The following is a 16,285-nucleotide window of genomic DNA, read 5'->3' as shown; positions in this document are numbered from 1 at the left end:
GAAACAATATCTAGACTTTGACTACAACTGTCTTGCCTACAGAAAAATAGAGCTTCTCGAATACTGTTGTGGTTTTGAATGTAAAATAGCTTCCTAGGTGATCCGTGGTAACTTTCAGGTAAGACATTTTATTTCTATTCTTGATGTTTTGAAATTCTGTTAGACATCTGGTTCAGCAAGCTGCAACAACACAGAGTCCTGCTGGCTATCATCTGTCACTTCTATTGCTTTTGTTAAGTTTAGATTAGCTCTTACTACTTTTCTATGTGTTCCTTCTGATGATGGGACTGTTCTGAATAAATGAAGTCACCAGAAAACTTTATCATATCTCTGTTTTCCATCATATATATAGTTTGCACTTTATGTATCAAATTACTAGTTTTATACATACACTAAGATAATTTTTTTTTTATTTAAACTAATTAAAAGCAAGGTTTGCTGAGATTTAATGAGTAGTCCCTTTCGTGACCTATTCCTGTCTAGTAGAATTTGAGTTAGAATTAGAAAACATTTTGTCTTTGCTTTACATGTCATTATTTAGGTTCCGACCTTCTACAGTAACTGTAACCTCTGGAGCACTGTTCTTGCCTTTGTTCACTTTTAATTATTCATTCAATAGTTGATTAACCAAGGCTCTGAAAGTACATCTGTCTTAACACTGTCTACTCTAAGTTACATATCTATATCTAAAACTCTACGAGCTAAATAGATATAATAAATATACTTCCTATAAGAATTTAGTTATCAGTTATAGCTCCTAAGCTCTTACTTCAAGGTGACTTACTTCTGTTCCTGTCAGTTTAAATCAAATTAGAAAAATGCTACTGTAACACTTAACTAGAACATCCAGAATAAATTCTGTAATGGTTTAAACAAGCAGTTTACTTTCAAGTCTTCATGGAAATGGGTGCAAATGTTCACATATTCTTTCAGACAACTCAACAGATAAAGCTTTCAGATATTCAGGGCTCTCTAACAGCAGCTGTAAGGAAGATTTAAAATTTCTGCTTTATATATACCACAAATATATTTCTTCCTTTTATATATTGTACTTCTTTTCTAATACTGTTTGAAGTTATTTCCAGCTCAGATTTTGAGTTTGATGCCGTTTGTCTATTGACTTCTGATGGATCTTGCTTGAACCCAGGTAAACATTCTGGAATGTCACCACACTTTGGAAAGAAGGTCTGTATGGCTATCACCTATTTAGTGATAAACTACGTTTGTTTCCTAGTTTTGTATATTATTATACTGGCACCTAGCTTTTGTGAATGGTTGCTCTTTAGCCTTTCCCTCCACTACAGTCCTGTTTCATAAATAACCAGTAAGTCACATCTGTTCTACTTCGCAGAGTCTTGGCTTACCCTATCAGCCCTTGTACAAAAACAGTTCCATTATTCTGAAACCTCTCTTGGACCATCAGTCTTTTCCAGTTCTGTCATATATACCATGAGATAAAGGAAAGAATACTACACATTCCTTTAAGGGTGAGCAAGCCAAGAATCTAGAAGGAGGTGTATATGGAATCTATAATCACATCTTTTGAATGTGATTCAACAGTATTAGGTATGTTGAAACAATATATTGTAAAAGCCTAAAGCTTATTATTAAAGTTACAACCAAAATTGTGACATTGATCATCTTGCTGTTAGTTTCTTCCTGTTAATCTAAAATAAAGGCCTCCCTCTTCAACATCCTTCATGTCAGTATTGTGCTTTAAGCCCAGATGGCAACTATCTGGGCAGCTCTCTCACCTCCCTCCACCACTTCCCAATGGCCAAAACCAGGACAGTCAGGAAGCTGAGGGTAATATCTGTTTGTTTTTTTTAATTTCATAAGCCCATTCCTCCAGTTCACCAATGTTCTTATTAGATTTACTCCAGCCAACAGCTGCACCCATATGGCCACTTATTCACTCCCCAAACCCCAGTAGAATGGGGTAGAGAATAGGAAAAGCAAAAGTGAGAAACTCACAGGTGAAGAGACAGCTAACTAAGTGAAGCAAAGAGAAGAAGAAAAAGAAAAAAAGCCAATAATACAAGCAACAGTAAAAACAAGTGACGCAAAATCAATTACTCAGCCCATCCCATCAGCAGACTAATCTCCAGCCTGTCTCTGAGCAATGGACAACTTGGAGGAGAAACCCTTCTTCCCCTGCCCTCTTCCTCTACCCCCAGCTTTTATTGATTTAATATCCCTAACAAACACCTAACCACCGGTTAGGTTGTTAAATTGTTGATTAGTCTCTAAGCCCAGGGATGTAGTCAGTCTACACCCTTTATAGAACACCTATCCAAGCCATCTCCCCAGTCTGGCTACTGTAATGCTGTGAGCTATCTGCTATTAGCTAAACTCCGTTGTTCTCCTTTTGCTTATAGGGGCCAGTCATCCTGAGGATTGAAAAGAAGCTCACAAAGCCTGTAGTACCTTAGGTACTCGTTTTTTCCCTCCTACAAGAAGGGTGTGACATTTATGCCTTTTAGTGTCAACAGTGAAATTACAGATCCCCATGATCATTCAAAGTTAATAGAGAACTGCCTTGCAATGACATCAACCATCTCCTTCAACAGAACACCAACTAGTCTCATTTCATTTTTGGTCTTCTGTATGTCCAGTTTGCTTAAGCTGTTCCTAAATTAATCTATATCTCTTTCCAACGGGTATTATAAGCAAAGTATTAGTATATTTCGAGATGCTATTCCTCTGAGTTTTTAAATGCTTCCTCTATCTCCAAATAGTTTTAGGATCAGTAACTGAGAAAAATATAAAAACATTTTCTATGCCACAAGTAAATAAAAAATCTTCCTGTAAAAACATACTATATCAAGGAAAGTATCAGCCAACATTATGCTGTATATAGGAACATCTCCATCATTTGATTTTAAATCATAGAATAATAGCATAGTTAAGGTTAGAAAGGACCTTAAGATCATCTAGTTCCAACCCCCCTGACATGGTCAAGGACATCTTGCACTAAACCATGTCACCCAAGGCTCTGTTCAACCTGGCCTTGAACACTGCCAGGGATGGAGCATTCACAGCTTCCTTGGGCAACCTATTCCAGTGCCTCACCACCCTCACAGTGAAGAACTTCTTCCTTATATCTAATCTAAACTTTCTGTGTTTAAGTTTGAAGCCATTACCCCTTGTCCCTCCACTTAGGGTAACATTGAAGTTAATTTTAAGTTATATCAAGCACAATATGTAGATGAAAACTTTGTAAAACAAGAGCTCACTGGAATATCAAATATACACAAATGCTGTAACACAATGCTAAATTCTCAGCTTCAAAATATATTTTACTAGAGTATCTATGTTTTCAAATATATTTCTGTTTACACTTAAGGAAGCTTCACATTTTAATCTGCTTAAAAGCAAATAAAGATTCTAGCTGTGGACACCATTCTGTGCTCAACATGATTAGTCACATATTGATTGATAGAAATAGACACAGCATGTTAGCCTTTGGATTCTTTTTCCCTAAAAGCAGTTTATTCAGACTTAGGTATCAGTAATGCACTACTGATAATTGTTGTCCAATTCAATTTTTCTTTATTTCCTTTTAGCCAACAACTTTCATGATGTTTAAGAGTACAGTATTGTCGTGGTTTAAACCCAGTCAGGTAACTTGTTCACTCACTCCCAGTGAGTGGTGCCGAGCTGACAACAATCAAGGTCTGTGTCCGTCTCCCCCCGCCCGGCACCGGGGCTCTCCCCTTCCCCGCTCCCGGAGGAACGGGGAGGAGGATCGAGAGAGTGCAACTCCTACGGGTTGAGACAAGAACAGTCCAGCAACAAATCACCACCGCTACTATCAGCTAAAACAATGATAAGGGAAAATAACAAGGGAAGAGAATACGATACCACCGGCCAAGAAACGAGTTCCACCCGGAAGCCCCTGTCCTTCCGGGTAACTCCCAGTTACCCCCCACCCCGGCCATGACGTGCTGTGGTATGGAATACCTCCCCGGCTAGCCCGGGTCAGGCGCCCCGTCTCTGCTTCCTCACAGCCTCCCCTCCTCCCTGGCAGAGCATGAGCCTCACAGAGTCCTTGGTCAGGGTAAACATCACTTAGCAACAACCGAAAACATCGGCTTCACCAACACTGTTCTCAAACTAGAAGTCAAAACACAGTACTGCACCAGCTAACACAAAGGAAAAACATGACTGCTACTGCTGAACCCAGGACATTATCCACCCCTTATTCCATACCATTCACGTCGTGCTCAGATCCCACATTTTCAATACACCATCGCTCTCCCACATATATACATCCATATACATACAGACCAAGAGGAAAAAATCATTTCCTTAGTGCATGGACCAATCCCTATAATGCTGCCGAGTCCATTCGGTCCATGATGTTCCAAGTTCATTCTCTGTTGGGATGATGGCTGGAGGGAAGTCAGGGCCAGTCGCTGGTGACCTGGAGACATCTAGTTGATGGGCTATAAAAGCATTACACAGCAGGCAACAGCATACAATTGATTTCACTGGCTGTTTTCCCCTAAAATCAAATCCCCTTGAGGTATACATCGGACTTCCCCATCTTCCCGCATTACCCACCAAGTATATCCAGGTCCCTGAGCAAAAGCAATCCCACGAGTGGGTTTGCCTTTACCTGAAGCAGGAATAACCCAGACTGTCTTCCCCAGCAAATTCTTCATATGCACCACGGGAACTTTGTCCCCCTCTACAATATGTAAAAGTTCTGACTGGGCTGGGCCAGCCCTGTTGGCAGATCCTCTGGTGTTGACCAACCAGGTGGCCTTTGGTAAATGTGTATCCCAATGCTTGAAAGTTCCCCCACCCATCGCTCTCAGTGTAGTTTTTAACAGCCCATTGTACCGTTCAATTTTCCCAGAGGCTGGTGCATGGTAGGGGATGTGATATACCCACTCAATGCCATGCTCTTTGGCCCATATATCTATAAGGTTATTCCGGAAATGAGTCCCATTGTCTGACTCCATTCTCTCTGGGGTGCCGTGTCGCCACAAAATCTGTTTCTCAAGGCCCAGGATGGTGTTCCGGGCAGTGGCATGGGGCACAGCGTATGTTTCCAGCCACCCGGTGGTTGCTTCCACCATGGTAAGCACATGGCGCCTGCCTTGGCGGGTTGGTGGCAGTGTGATATAGTCAATCTGCCAGGCCTCCCCATATTTATACTTCAACCATCGTCCTCCATACCAGAGAGGCTTTAACCGCTTGGCTTGTTTAATTGCAGCACATGTTTCACACTCATGAATAACCTGGGCAACAGTGTCCATTGTTAAGTCCACCCCTCGGTCACGGGCCCATCTATATGTTGCATCTCTGCCCTGATGGCCTGAAGTGTCATGAGCCCACCGGGCCAAAAATAATTCACCTTTATGTTGCCAATCTAAGTCCATCTGAGCCACTTCAATCTTAGCCGCTTTATCCACTTGTTGGTTGTTCTGGTGTTCCTCAGTGGCCCGACTCTTGGGTACATGGGCATCTACATGACGTACCTTCACCACCAGGTTCTGCACCCAGGCAGCAATATCTTTCCACAGTGCAGCAGCCCAGATGGGTTTACCTCTGTGTTGCCAGTTGCTCTGCTTCCATTCCTTCAACCACCCCCACAGGGCATTTGCCACCATCCATGAGTCAGTATAGAGATAAAGTACTGGCCACTTTTCTCGTTCAGCAATGTCCAGGGCCAGCTGGATGGCTGACTCGATTCACCCTCTCCTTCAGCAGTTTCTGCAACTTGTCGTCCAGGACTCCATACAGCTGCCTTCCATCTCCGATGCTTTCCCACAATACGGCAAGAGCCATCAGTAAACAAGGCATACTGCTTTTCACTTTCTGACAGTTTATTATATGGTGGGGCCTCTTCAGCACGCACCACCTCCTCCTCTGGTGACATTCCGAAATCTTTGCCCTCTGGCCAGTCCATGATGACTTCTAGAATGCTGGACGACTGGGATTTCCTATTTGAGTTCGTTGTGTAATTAGTGCAGCCCATTTACTCCATGTAGCATCAGTTGCATGATGTGTAGAGGAGACCCTGCCTTTGAACATCCAGCCCAGCACGGGCAGCCGGGGTGCCAGGAGGAGCTGTGCTTCAGTGCCAATCACTTCCGAAGCAGCTCGAACCCCTTCATAGGCTGCCAGTATCTCTTTCTCAGTTGGGGTATAGGTGGCCTCAGATCCTTTGTATCCCCGACTCCAAAAGCCGAGGGGTCGACCTCGAGTCTCCCCTGGAGCTTTCTGCCAGAGGCTCCAGGTAGGACCGTTCTCCCCAGCTGCAGTGTACAGCACATTTTTTACATCTGGTCCGGTCCGGACTGGTCCAAGGGCTACCGCATGAACTATCTCGCGTTTAATTTGCTCAAAGGCTTGTTGCTGCTCAGGGCCCCATTTAAAATCATTCTTCTTCTGGGTCACATGATAGAGAGGGCTTACAATCGAACTGTAATTTGGGATGTGCATTCTCCAGAACCCCACTGCACCCAAGAAAGCTTGCGTTTCTTTCTTATTAGTTGGTGGAGACATTGCTGTTATCTTGTTGATCACATCTGTGGGGATCTGTCTACGTCCATCTTGCCATTTTATTCCCAAAAATTGAATCTCCTGTGCAGGTCCCTTGACCTTACTCCGTTTTATGGGAAAACCGGCTTTCAGCAGGATTTGGATTATTTTCCTCCCTTTCTCAAAGACTTCTTCCGCTGTATCGCCCCACACAATAATGTCATCAATGTATTGCAGGTGTTCTGGAGCTTGCCCCTGTTCCAGTGCAGTCTGGATCAGTCCATGGCAAATGGTAGGGCTGTGTTTCCACCCCTAGGGCAGTCGGTTCCAAGTGAACTGGACACCCCTCCAAGTAAAAGCAAACTGTGGCCTGCACTCTGCTGCCAAAGGAATGGAGAAAAATGCATTGGCAATATCAATCGTGGCATACCACTTGGCTGCTTTTGACTCTAGTTCATACTGAAGTTCTAGCATGTCCGGTACGGCAGCACTCAATGGTGGTGTGACTTCATTCAGGCCACGATAGTCTACTGTTAGTCTCCATTCTCCATTAGACTTTCGCACTGGCCATATGGGGCTATTGAAGGGTGAGCGGGTCCTGCTGATCACCCCCTGACTCTCCAGTCTACGGATCAGCTGATGGATGGGAATCAGGGAGTCTCGGTTGGTGCGATATTGCCGCCTGTGCACTGTTGTGGTCGCAATTGGCACTTGTTGTTCTTCAACTTTCAGCAACCCCACAGCAGAGGGATCTTCTGAGAGACCAGGCAAGGTGGACAGCTGCTCAATTTCCTCAGTCTCCAAAGCAGCAATACCAAAAGCCCACCGGTACCCTTTTGGGTCTTTGAAGTACCCTCTCTTGAGGTAGTCTATGCCGAGGATGCATGGAGCCTCTGGACCAGTCACAATAGGGTGCTTTTGCCACTCCCTCCCAGTCAGGCTGATTTCAGCCTCCAGCACAGTCAACTCTTGGGATCCTCCTGTTACTCCAGAAATATAGATGGGTTCCACCCCTTGACAGCTTGATGGCATCAGGGTACACTGTGCACCGGTATCTACTAGAGCCTTATACTTCTGTGGGACTGATGTGCCAGGCCATCTGATCCACACAGTCCAGTAAATCCGATTGTCCCCTACCTCCACCTGGCTGGAGGCAGGGCCCCTCTAATGGTCGTCACAGCATTGGACACTTAAGTCGTGTTGAAAGGGATTATTCTTCATTATCACAGGAGCTGGAGTAAAATCAGCTCTTCCACTCCATCTGGGAAACTGCTCACCAGAGACTGAAGCCGTAGCTCTCATGGGACGATCAGTCTTGGCCCTTGCTCCCCTCTTCAGTTCACTCACCCGTTCCTCCAAAGCTGAAGTAGGTTTTCCATCCCACTTTGTCATGTCTTCTCCGTGATCCAGCAGGTAAAACCATAGGGTACCCCGTGGCATATACCTTCTGTATCTCCTCTCTTGAACAATAGGACGTCTTTTGTTAATAGCTGAGACGTGTGTTGGTACACGTGAGGAGCTGGATAAATCAGATACATCGTCCCTCAATTTGTCGAGGTCCTGGGACAGTTTTTTCACAGCTGAGATAATGGAAGGAGTGAGATTGTCTTCGAACTCTCGGAGTTTATGAACCATTTCATCCACTGTTAGTGGTACTATGTCATTCCAGGTCACTGTTGCCAATGAATGGGCATATGATGACGGTGCATTCCGTGTAAGTTTTCGCCACATGGGTCGTGTACATTCAACTTCATCTGGATCTATAGGTGTATCCCCGTTATTCGGCTTGATGTGATAGATCATCTCTACGATGGCCGATTCCCTCAGAGACTGGATGCCTTTGTCTATAGTAGTCCACTTGGCCGAACGACTCGTAACATCGTCCTTGTACGGAAACCTTTCTTTCACAGCTGCCAAGAGCCTCCTCCAAAGGCTGAGGGACTTTTTCTCTCTTGCAATTGCTTTGTCAATTCCCCCTTCTCTAGCAAGTGATCCCAGCTGCTTGGCTTCTGTACCTTCTAGTTCGTGACCATCGGCCCCATTGTCCCAGCATCGGAGTAACCAGGTGATGATGTGCTCCCCTGGTTGACAGGTAAAATCTTTTCGCATATTCCGCAGCTCGGTTGAGGTTCGAGGTCGAGAAGTTACCTCTTCTTCTTCTTCTTCGTCATGTGATGATGACTCCTGATCAGATTCTGGACCGGGTGGTGAGTTCATTGGTTCTTCATCTCGCTTCCCCCTTTTTGCCTCCTTTTTGCTTGTTCTCTTGCGTACAGGGGCAACTGATATTGGTACGAATTGGTCCTCTGGTTTGGCTGCAGTGATTATCACTGTGGTTTGAGTAGCGACTGTACTTGTTGCTGGGGGTGGTGTAGCTACCGTGCTTGGAGCTGGGGTAACCGCGCTGTCTGTTGCAGTTGAAGTTTGAGCAGCTGCTGTACTTGCTGCTGGGGTAGCTGCGCAGTTCATTGCAGCCAAAGTTTGAGTAGCGACTGTCACTTTGCCCTCAAATCCGCCGACATTCTTTTCCTTTTGAAGGTGCTGGATAGTGTTGAACAAGGCCCTGTAAGCATAGGCCAAGCCCCAGCACGTTGCCGTGATTTGTCCATCTCTTGTATGGCCAGAATGACCACACACCTCATTTAAGTGTTTTACTAATTCTTCTGGATTTTGCAGTTGTTCGGTAGTGAAATTCCAAAGTACTGGAGGGGCCCACTGACCTAGATACTTGCCCATACTATCCCACACACCCTGCCACTCATGGCTGTCCAGCCTCTGGGAAAATCTCTCGGTCCTCCTACATCGTCGTTTGACCCCAGACAAGACCCAAACCTGAATCTGCTTAACTCTTGAAATCAGTAGTGGGCAAAACACACTCTGTATGCGTGTTAGCATGGTGATTCCCATCACCATCAGCAAACAAGTCTCAACAGCATTAAAAGGCCATTCAAAAAATTCAAAACTCTCAAATGTAAATGGTCTGGGGGGACGACTAGGAGGGTAAAAGGATGTCTCCTTCACAGGTTGAGCACCTGAGAAGGAGAAAAAAGATGTGTAATTGCTAAGCACCTCCATCATATACCTCCCAAAGTATAAAGGTGGTGACCACACTGGGAACATAAGCCAGATCAGTTTCATGATCAATGATTCTATTGTATTACAAGTCATTACCATAAAGTACAATGGGATAAAAACCTTAGCCCAAGCCCCACACTTGAAAAACACTAATACAGCCAATACCGGATGGACGTAAGATATGGTATACTGAAACTGTGAGATCAAGAGGAAAAACCTTGAGAGCCAATAAATCAGCATTGTGACGAGTGACTATCAATCCAGTCAGATCTGTTCTTATCTCAACCCCTCGTGCCCCACGTTGGGCGCCAAAAAGAACTGTCGTGGTTTAAACCCAGTCAGGTAACTTGTTCACTCACTCCCAGTGAGTGGTGCCGAGCTGACAACAATCAAGGTCTGTGTCCGTCTCCCCCCGCCCGGCACCGGGGCTCTCCCCTTCCCCGCTCCCGGAGGAACGGGGAGGAGGATCGAGAGAGTGCAACTCCTACGGGTTGAGACAAGAACAGTCCAGCAACAAATCACCACCGCTACTATCAGCTAAAACAATGATAAGGGAAAATAACAAGGGAAGAGAATACGATACCACCAGCCAAGAAACGAGTTCCACCCGGAAGCCCCTGTCCTTCCGGGTAACTCCCAGTTACCCCCCACCCCGGGCATGACGTGCTGTGGTATGGAATACCTCCCCGGCTAGCCCGGGTCAGGCGCCCCGTCTCTGCTTCCTCACAGCCTCCCCTCCTCCCTGGCAGAGCATGAGCCTCACAGAGTCCTTGGTCAGGGTAAACATCACTTAGCAACAACCGAAAACATCGGCTTCACCAACACTGTTCTCAAACTAGAAGTCAAAACACAGTACTGCACCAGCTAACACGAAGGAAAAACATGACTGCTGCTGCTGAACCCAGGACAAGTATATTTATCTTCACATGCAATCTTATTAACCAGTGTTAAAACTAATCATCATTTACGTCTGTAAATCTCATAAATCTGTTTTGAGATTTTCAGCACCATTTTGGCCTGCAGCTACAACAGTGACATTTTAAGACCACAGCTTCCCCAGTTCAAGGTAAACACTTAGTAGGTAACATCCTCTATGAGGCACAAAGATTGCTCTTTGGAAAAACATCGTTACTTGGCAAACTGTCCACACACAAATTAAAAACTCAGAAGATGGAAAGCTAGGACACTGCTGACACTCATTAAGAAAATGAAAAGCAAGGAGGATAACACAACATTGCTTGAATTGACTAGCTGGGCTTCAAGAGTACACCTGTTGTGTTCATAAGACTAAGATGCCATAGGAAAATTATGCACTATCCATGCCCAGAACACTAGATGTTGATCATTTTTGTCTTCTTTAAAGAGACTGAATCATTTTTGTCTTCTTTAAAGAGACTGAATCAGAAAAAACACGCCAAAAAACTTCCCAAACCCAAGCACAGCTTTCCAGTCTGCAGCATAGTATTTACCCCTGAAATAAAAAAAAAAAAAAAAAGAAGAAGTAAAATGCATGGGACAGCTCAGCTTTCTTTCAGTCTGCATTCTGCCATCCAATTCTGACTATGTTTACTAGAAATCTTTCATACAAAGTCGAGCAAATACAAAGGAATCTATCAATTGGTAGATAAATACGTAGGTAGGTGGAGAGAGAAAGAAGAGTAGCAAATACTGCAGTCAGGCATGTGGTGCTGTTTGTTACTGCATGAACTCCTGGCATGATTTATCAGGTTTTATCAGTGACTTAACCATGAGCCGTAGCTCTAAAAATCAATAGAATTACGCATGATCTTAAAAGTAAAGCTACTTAATTTTTTTTACTGTGGATTACCTTAAGCCTGAACTTTCCCATGTTGTAGTTATTAATACTAAACTTCTTAAAACTCCTCTAAAACTGCGAGTGTAGTGGGCCCATTGGGTAGCCTTGAACATGAGTTTTACACTATAATAACTTCACAGGGAGGTAATGAGTTCACAGAAGGTCATGTGCAACCCTTGCTGGTCCCGGTGATTACTCGAAAACTCTGAAACTTTACTGTGCACATTCCCATAGGACGTATAAAAATACAGGTGTGTTACCCAGGCAACAATCCAGCTCTATACTCTGTCTTTTGGTACTCTTTCTACCTGATGATTATAAAGCTTTGCAGCTGTCAGTTCTTGGACAAGAAAGGCTCCTGGAAGCAATGCACAAAAAATTTCCTTCAAAACTGAACACTGAATAAGCTTTCAGTAATTTTTTTCTCCTTCATGATTTATGTTCTTTCCTGAATTTCTTCCCATATTATTTAGACAGTCCAGCATTTAAGCCTTTCTGCTTTGTAATAGAATTGAGAGAATAATGTTCCTTAATATGAATGTTAACCCTTCTATATTTTCTTACTGTGCTTTTATGTATAGCTGTTTGACAGCCTGCAAATCTGGAGCAATTTGGTAGTTTGTCAAAAAAAACAGTAATTATTTACAGTTACAGACAAAACTGTGGGAATTAAGTAATGAAATATAACAATGTTGTATGGACTGGTTCCAGCAATCAGAAAAAAAAAGCAAGATATTAGAGACACAAAGATTTACTTCATGTGATATCTCAGGACATCTCAGCAATTTAAAGGCTATATTATAGTTGGGAAAAAAAGTCCATAAAAAGACCCAAATATGTTATGCCGTACTTATGAAGAACATATACATGCTATCAAAATTAAGCTTCAAACCTCGTGAAAGGAAACCAAGTTCGAGCTTTGACAAAGATCTAGCTCACATTCTAAGGTGATGTAGATCCACTGGTTAGTTCTCTTTCAATAGATTCATTACAATTTATGTGAGTTTAATATCTGCTGATTGGCTGCCTATCTAACTACATTGAAAGAATAAATTTAACAAAACAATACAAGTTTGAGGGTAATCAGAATGAAAGGTGAAAAAGAAATATAAAAATCTGGTGATTAAGAAAGTTTGAAGATAAAGATAGTATCCAATAGAATTCAGTGTCTAAAAAGACCCAAAGAAACCCAAAATAAATCTAGGTGCAATTGGTATGGTACCTTTAAAGCCATCAAATACAAGGTATAGAAATATAATTGAGTTTTGGAGACTTTAAAAAATGTACAGTATACCAATAGTAGAAACAATCTACTTAGTGAAAAGTATCTTGAACTTACATATTTGCCTTTTTCTCCTAAAATATGCAGGTTTTTTGGAAAACAGTCATCTGAGGATTTTGCACTTTAAAAATTGAGGCAAGGATCTTGCTTTCAGAGGACTTCCAGAAATTTATACAAAAATGGTACCGAGTAATTGATTTTCCATCAGATATACAACAATATTAACATATATAAATTATATGTATATATATATGAGTTTTTACACATTTTATATCAGTGATCTTCTTGTTTGGTTTGGTTTGGCTTGTGTTGGGTTGGGTTTGTTGTTTGTTTTTATTTTTTTTTGTGGATGTAGGATTTATCCTTGCTATTCTGGTTTTGACTGGGATAGAGTTAATTTGCTTCTTAGTGCTGTGTTTTGGCTTTAGTCTGTGAACAATGCTGATAATGCACCAGTATTTGAGTTGTTGCTAAGTAATACTTACCCTGACCAAGGACTTGTCTGTCTCTCATGCTGTGCCAGTGAGGAGAAGTACAAGAAGCCAGGAGAGAGCAGAGATGGGATAAACTAGCCATAGGGGTATTCCATACCACAGCACACCATGCCCAGTATATAAATTAGGGGGAGACACCTGGAAGGGACCAATCACTGCTGAGATCAGGCTGGATATCAGTCAGCAGGTGGTCAGCAATTGTATCCTTTTTCCTTTTTATTTTTATATTCTCCTCCCTTGTTATTTCACTTACCATTATCACTATTAGTAGTAGTATTAGTATTATATTGTACTTTATTGTACTTTATTTCAATTATTAAACTGTTGTTATCTCAACCCATAGGGTTTACATTCTTTTGATTCTCCTCCCCATCCCACTCAGGAAAGGCGAAAAGTGGGGTATGAATGAGTTGCTGTGTGGTACTGAGTTACTGGCTGGGTCTAAACCATGACATTTGGTAGTTTCTTTTTTTTTTTTTTTTTTAAGGGAATTCACAAAATTCATTAAAATCACTTAAGTCAAATCATTTAATATTCTGTTCCATAGTGTTTTCTATTAATTTTTCTTTAGTTCAAGGGCAGGTTTTATAAGCACAGCCTATTCCATCAAGTTTTTCTTGCCCCACAGTTTAGGAGTTGAAATATTTAAGATAAGGGCACACAAGAAGAGTATGCTGGGATGGTGTCATATAAATTATGTAATAGGATCTTTCAAAGCTAATCTTGAGTCACTAAATCTGTTGCTTTTCAGGACTACTTCCCTTACATGATGTTCTAAGGAAGACCTAGCTTCAATCAACATTTACAAACCTTTAGTATATCCTGAAGTTAAAGCAGTCCTTTGTTACAAGTGACTGCCAGAGTAGAAGCTGCCAGTCCTCTACCTTATATCAGTCATCCAGATTGCATTCATTTGCAGTGGATGAATTCAGATTCCACTTTTCTTTTTGCTTAAGATAATTTTAATGCATTGTTCCAATCCACAATGAACATCCTAACCAGGGGGTGTGCTTTCAGAGTGCCACAGAAGCAAGATAGTTGGTGAAATACATGACAGGATTATATGAAATAATCAGAAACAGAAAAACATGACATGAAGGGACCTTTAATGTCCCTTCCAAAACAAATCATCCCATGATTCTATGATTTTTTTGCTTACTGTTATTAAAAGCAACAGTTCTTTAGACTGGATTCAGGCCTACTTTGGGTTACCCTAAAATGATCAAGATTCATCTGCATTCATTCAAATGCAAAATAGCAGTTCCAATGAAATTAAAGTTCACTCTAAGTGATCTTAAGTGAAACTTACTGCCAGCTAAAATACTTCTCTTTTCAGATGACAGTGGTTTTTTTTTTGATGAGTAAATCATAACTTTCATATTTGAAATAAGAAAAATAATAATAATAAATCTCAGCACTACAATACTAGAGAAACCATCAGACACCTTTAGTGTACAGAGAAAAGAGAAATCTATACATCTTAGTCAGGAAGGGAAACAAATTATCCCTCCCAGCCGTCACTACAGATTATTTTCTTTGCATCTCAAAAATGATGGAGAAGGTCTATAAGACTACAATGCAAAGTAAATTCTATATGATAAAGTCCTTAGGCATATGTTGTCCTTCAATAAAAAAAGATACTTTCATATATTATCCAGAATGAAGAGCTTGACATGCTGCAAATATAATAAGGGTTGCCAATGCAATATGATAAAATATTATGCTTTTTCCTAGAATCTCATTTTAATTAGTACACATACAAGAACTCTGCACTTTGAAAAACTGTTATATAAACACAAGGTTAATTGCTTGCAATATACAAATTAAATGGACTTCTCACATAATTTTTGGAAAGTGGACACAGCATGGCTTATCCTCAGGACAGTGACATTTAATACATATAACACACTGTAAAGTAGTGCTTGACATTCTCCAAGGAAGAGTTAAAAAGAAAAGCTGTTAATCTGAAAGTCTGCTGACAGTGACACAGGAACTTCCCTCTTTATTGCTGCTTCTTAAAGCTCACAAAGCACACTGAGTTATAACATAAAATACCTTTGAACTTCAATACACACATAGATGCTTCCCCTCTTGCTCACCTCTAGCAATTTTTGTTTAGAGATAGGAGCTCAGCCTTTATGATGTTATACTTCAAAACACTACGTCGTTTAGCATCTTCAAACTTTCAGAAAAACAGGAACATACTCCAGAGCTCACAGTTGGCTATGAAAAAGCAATCCAAAACTTCTGTGCAAAGTTATTCAACTACTGGGATCAGTATTTAAAAATATATCCACTCTCAGGATCTCCATATAACACTCACTGTATTCAAGTGCTGCCTCTTCATTTTATTCAATTCTGTCTCTGAATTTTCATTTTTAGCAGAAACAAAATCATCTATTAAATCAGTTGGTGAACTATTTCCCCAAGGTTTTACAACTTACAACATCTTCTTTCTCACTAGCTTCATAAAAACACACAGTGGTCTACCAAATATTCTGTTCATAGAAAGCAACTAAAGTCTGAACAGCAGTTCACTCTGTGCTATAATGCTATCGGTCTTAGAACCAATCTGTTGGTGCTACATAAATCAATTACAGTTCCTGCCTTTGTATTTTGTCCTTGGTTCTGATTGTCTCTGATCTCAGAAGGCACCTCAATGTAATTTGTTACACAATTTCCTTACAGTGAATTCTTTTCTACAGTGTCAGCAACAGTAGTTGAGCTATACTACTTCTAGGTGATCTGAGGTTTACATATGAATTGCAGTTCTGAAAACTCAATGAAAAAAAAAAAAAAAGGGTAACCTTAATAAAATTAGTATGGGTTTTTCTCCACCTATTCCTTTGACCTGAATATACACACTATTTAGAAAGCATGTAGATCATAGGATGAATAAGATATTATTAACCAGCTATAACTAAATGCTCTTTTTGATCTGCTTTTACAACTCTCAGGGTGCTCAGGTTTTGCCAATTTACAAACAAAAGCTTCCTAAACTCACAATTTCTGTTAGTAGCAGTGGAAGAAACAATGGTTTCTGTATACAAGTCCATGAATTTGACGTTCCTCTGCTTGTTTATTTTTTGTCTCCTACCATGTCAGACATTCTGAATTAAACAT

Source organism: Pezoporus flaviventris, unplaced genomic scaffold (genome assembly GCF_033815535.1).
Source record: "Pezoporus flaviventris isolate CSIRO_AGI_PZ_B2104156 unplaced genomic scaffold, CSIRO_AGI_Pfla_v1 ptg000002l, whole genome shotgun sequence".
NCBI lineage: Eukaryota > Metazoa > Chordata > Aves > Psittaciformes > Psittacidae > Pezoporus > Pezoporus flaviventris.
The sequence above is the reverse complement of the archived record's forward strand: the minus strand, read 5'-3'. Positions refer to the sequence as shown.